This window comes from Etheostoma cragini, chromosome 1, assembly GCF_013103735.1.
Source record: "Etheostoma cragini isolate CJK2018 chromosome 1, CSU_Ecrag_1.0, whole genome shotgun sequence".
NCBI lineage: Eukaryota > Metazoa > Chordata > Actinopteri > Perciformes > Percidae > Etheostoma > Etheostoma cragini.
The window spans coordinates 33885168-33890858 of record NC_048407.1 but is presented as its reverse complement, the minus strand read 5'-3'; positions in this window follow the sequence as shown (position 1 = coordinate 33890858).

The following is a 5691-nucleotide window of genomic DNA, read 5'->3' as shown; positions in this document are numbered from 1 at the left end:
CCCCCCCCCCCCCCCACACACACATACACTATGTCTTCAAACATAAATGTTGATAATACATTAATATTTGAGTTGCAGCTTTTATTCTGGAACGTTTTCACAAAATCATTTACATAGAAATGTCTTGAAGTTTTCGAATGTCTGTAGAAATGTGTGCACGCTGTAAAAAGTTGGTAAATTATCATAAATTATAAAACAATATTAATCATGACTCTTTAAATTATTGTTGACAGTACTACAAAACCAAGTGTTGGCATGAAGATGTATTGATTGGTTGATTTTCATATTTATCATATTATTTAAGCAGTTGCTCATTTTTGGATTCCCATCCTGTATATATTCAAATATTAGTTCTTGTATTTTATCCTAGTATTATTCCATGTATCCTAGTATTTCATCATGTTTATATTCTGTGCTGTGTGACTGATTTTGATGCTGGAACTCTAGAATATCCCATTTTATTGGGATCAAGAAATATCTATCTGTCTATCTATCTATCTATCTATCTATCTATCTATCTATCTATCTATCTATCTATCTATCTATCTATCTATCTATCTATCTATCTATCTATCTATCTATCCGTCGTTAGATCTCATCATTTCAGGCTAATTCTACCTGTATTTTGCAGGTTTAGTAGTGTGTGTTCTCCTTGTTGGTTCTGCAGTCTGGAGGCGTTTTGTCTCACGGCGGTGGGTTCCTGTGTCCCACAACTCTCCTGTCTTTTAGTAGATAAGACACTAATTTGGCCTTCATCTTTACATGCGAGTGACAGCGGGGATGCCTGAGGAGACGAGAGGAATCTAGCACGGCAGAAAAACTCTGGCTCGCAACATAGAAGCACAGTCGAGCTCTTCAGAGGGGAAAACCAACCCGGGTCTGCCAACCTCCGGTCTACCCACTCGCAGTGCATCAGCAACACTCCAACGGCTGTGTTTGCCGAATTAGCGCCTGTTGTCTTGTTAATGTGCCGCATCAACGAGGGTTTTAAAGTAGTCTGAGCTTTGATTAGAGCTGGTGCCGCTCCACAGTCATTTCCTGGCAAACAGTGCTATCAGGAACACCAATGGCCAGGCTCGGATTAGCCCTGACGGAGACTTAATTGGATTCCCTGTATGGTTGATTGAATTGGGCGAAAAGTGTTTGTGCCGTGGTTTGTTTTTGTGTTGAGTTCGTCTGCTCAGAATCATCAAATCCTACTAGGAAAGTGTCAATACTCACAATGACTCTCAGCACCCTCTGTTACATTATTTTGAATGTTTTTTAATATCTACTGTTTGTCTGCTAACCCTCCTGTCGTCCTCGGGTCAAATCTGACCCTTCAATAAATGTCTATAACCGAAATATGAGTTTCTTTTTAACCAAATGTTGTGGGTAGATGTAGTCAGCAGGCGTAGTAAGGTGAATACCAAAATGAAGGAGTCAGGAACGTGGAATAGTTGGATGATGGGAAGTGTTTATTTATCCCAAAAGCAAGGCCTCGCGGCAAAATTACAAAATATCAAAAAGACTAATAAAAAATCAAAGACTTACAAAATAGAAAAGAAATAAACTTAAGTGTCACAAAAATAACATAACAAACTGTAGACAAAAATACAGCTGTATCTAAATAAGACGGGCTCACTTCAGACTTACGTCTTACATCCTGGAGCACTCTCGAGTGACTGAAACCACACCATTAAATAGCGCTACCCCGGAAATGGATCAAACCTAGTATTCACGTTCTGCAGGGGTGGCTCAGGCGGGAATTATCTAAACGGCTTTAAACACAGCCAAGATATTCATCTACGTATTTAGACATTCAAGAATATAAAGGGCACCAAAACCCTCTTAACCCCAGTACAGTTTTACAGAGGATTACAAGATTTATATTGCATTACTTAATTCTGGGGCGCTTCCGGCTAACCCCGGAAGTCCGCCCACCTTTAAAAGCCCCGGTGTATACCACAAACCCCCTTTACAACATGCATCCGAAGACGCTGGTAAGAAGACGCATATGCTGGTTAATGACTGTAACTTAAGGTAAATAAACAGATGTCAGAATAACCAAGAACGGATTGTATCGTTATTATAACCAAGGAACGTTAATGACATACAAGGTTTTACACAGAAAGACAAAGTAATGTATTTGGCCTAAACATGTATATCCCCGTAGTTTCAGATGTTAAAATGTGCGCACTAGAAAACTACGTGACTATTGCAAGATATTGTAAGTGAATGGAGCAGCGGGTAAATTGAAACACAACAAAAGATAACTAAACCATCATGTGTCACAGACACTAGCATAGCACTAGAAGAGTCTCAGAAAGTCAATGTTCAGCCAAAAAAAAACCAAGTAGCGCCACGCTACTTTGACGGACGCCATGCGCCCTGTCACACCAAATTACCATAAAAATGGATTGGATTCCTTTCAACGCTCTTTGCAAATACAACTGATCTCGTTCATTCCTCCGATCTTAACTATTAGTCCTAAATAATTCATAATTTCTGCTTTTTTAACTCAAATGTTAGGTACAATTTCCTGTAAATTAGGTTCATTGACCACAAGTTCCAAAAATAACTGGAAAACGTAAAAAAAAAGTGACAAACAATGAAGAAATGTGTCAAAAGTGTTGAAAAAAGGGACCAAAACATCGATAAAAAGCGGGAAGACAACCCGTTGCATGGAACCATCCGCGTAGCGTTTTGGGCAATTTGCTTGAAAGAAACACAAATTTCTAACATAGGAAATATATAGAAAATGGTTCATTTTGACCCGAGGACAACAGCAGGGTTAAGGTTCTCCAGGTGCACTTGAATGCACCATGAGTTAGCGAGATGCAACTGAACGCACAATGAAACCCCGTCCGTGTCCTCTCCTTCTCGTCTGACTCTGGTCGGCAATCTGCTCTCGATTGAGTCTTGTCTCCGTTGCATCGCGTGTCTTTGGTGTCCCTGGACGGCGTGTCAGAGGTTGCGGTGTGGTTCCTGTCTCCGTGCATGTTTATCCTGTCCGCAGCCTGATAACGCAGGCGGAATAACAGGGGGGGGGGCGGCCGGCTGTATGAAGAGATAAGAAGCTGCAGACGAAGGTTACGACCAAGGAGACAAATGTCAACCTGTCACAGAGCTTAATGGTCGCGGCGTGACATTTCATCACAGAGGAGGTGCATGGGGTGGGGGGTGTCTAGAGGAGGATAAGAAACAGTTACATAATCATCCCAATTTTGCTTTTCTAGCCCAATTTTACAAATTACAACTTTGACTCAATCTGTGCAGCACACACGGCCTTCTGTCGTTGGACCCTCAATGCCTAAAACCTGTTTTTTTTTAATCCCTTTCTTTGTTTCTGCTTTACTAACTCAAACATTAGGTATAATTTCCTATAAATGAGGTTTATTGCACCATAAAATCCCCAAATAACTGTAAAATTAAAGTTTATAAGTTATTGTTACGTAGTGTTGGAAATGTCAAATAAAGTGACAAAAGTTTTTAAAAAACGTCAAAAGTGTTGACAAAATGGAGAAAAACGTGAGAAAAAGTTAAAAACCAACTTACTTTAGACCGGATCCACATAGCCTATCCCGGTTCAAAGAGTCCTCTAAAGGGTTATGACAACAGATTTTAGGATTTACGAGTCAAAAGGCAGCAGATTTACTCCGGATTTAAATTTTTACAGCTGAGTCCGTCTGTTTAAAATAAATACACATCATCAAACGTGAGAAAAAATTAAAAACATGGATATAAAGCATCTTAAAAAGTGTTGATTTTCAATTATAACGGTAAGATAACGCTGTCACGATTAAAGAGGAGGACTCAAATGCTCGGCTTGGGAACAAGGATTTGATGGGAAGAAGGTGATTGGAAGGTGGGGAGGACGCAGGTATGGACGGGTCAGGCACCGGCGCCAGGGACAGGGTTGAAGGCTGGATGTAGGGGGGGCGCTGACGGAGGAGGACCGGGGAGGGGGGGGGGATGGAGGCAGCTGACCGGAGGCCGGAGCAGGAGTGGAGATGGTACTAGGAAGGAGGGAGACAAGAGGGTGAGGACATGAACCAACACAGGAAGGCAAAAAGATCCAGAGTAGCTTGCTTGGCGATCTTCGCCGATGTGATGATGGCGAGCCGGGGATGATGTACTGGTGGTGATGAGTGACGAGACGCAGCTGTGAGGAGCGGGGGCGGTTGATTGTAGATGATCGTCTGGTGTGTGTGGTCAGCTGGCTTTGGCAAGGGAGAGGGAGAACCAAAACAGCAGAATCAGGGCAAGGGAACAGAAAGGGAGGAAAGAAAGAAAGTAGAGTAATCACGGCCAGCCTGGCCCCGATCGGGATGCAGCGCGAGGGTTAAAAGCCTCTGAGACCGAGACACTCGCCCACGCTTAAAAACAACACCTCTGTTTCATAGTTTAATCATTTATCAACCATACAAGCTAGCGACTTACCAATGGTTGCGTCTAAAAGGTAAGGAGTTAGCGGTCACGGCTAAGAGCTGAGAGAACCCGTCCCCGTCCTCTGTCTCTGTGTCTAACCTCTGTCTCTGTGTCTAACCTCCGTCCCCTGAAATCCAAATATCTAACTAGACTATCTGTCCATTCGTAGTTTCTGTTGACGGCTTAAACTACTTCTGGACGTACACATGTTCCATGTTCCAAGAATTTATGGTCAATAAACCTCATTTATAGGAAATTATACCTAATGTTTGAGTTTGAGTTAGAAAAGCAGAAATTAGGAATTATTGAGACTAAAATTAAAGGAATGGATGTTGATGATAATCACAGACTGGAACATGTCAACTTTTACTCAATACTATTTCAAAAACACTTCAATTTGTTTTACAATGCTATAAAATTGAATAAGACGCCCCAAAATTAATGAAAGTAGAGATTTGTACTTGGCAAAGAGCGTTGGGTGGAATCAATCATGTTATTTTGGGGAATTAAAAAGAACATTGATATAGGACAACATGAGGACAACATGGGGACAACATGAAGACAACATGAGGACAACATGAGGACAACATGAGGACAACATGAGGACAACCTGAGGACAACATGGGGACAACATGAAAACAACATGAGGACAACATGAGGACAACCTGAGGACAACATGAGGACAACATGAAAACAACATGAAAACAACATGAGGACAACATGAAAACAACATGAGGACAACATGAGGACAACATGAGGACAACATGAGGACAACATGAGGACAACATAAAGACAACATGAGGACAATGTGAGGACAGCAGGAGGACAACATGAAGACAACATGATCACGTGCATGAGTCAAAGACCCAAAACAAATCCTCCGTCACTCAGAGATGAGGTTTATAGTTTAGCTCATTGAGCTACATGTGAACCGCAAACCTCCCTGTGGACCGGTCCTGTCTCCCGTGAGGCGTCCCCCCGGGACAGAAAGACTCCGCCGGAGGCTTCGTCTCTGAAGTGATTGATGGTTCGGCGGATGGCGAGCTGTCGGCTGCGGAGATCTGCCGCGCCGCTCGTCCTGAATATCAAACGGTCCTCGACCTTCCAAAAGTTCTTCAGAGCTTTGGAAGACTCACACGGAAGGGGAAATGAAACGTTTGTTTGTGTGTGTGTGTGTGTGTGTGTGCCTGCGCGTGTATGTGTGTGTGTGTGTCTGTGTGTGTGTGTGTGCGTGTGTGTGTGCCTGCGTGTGTGTGTGTGTGTGTGTGTGCGCGCGCGCTT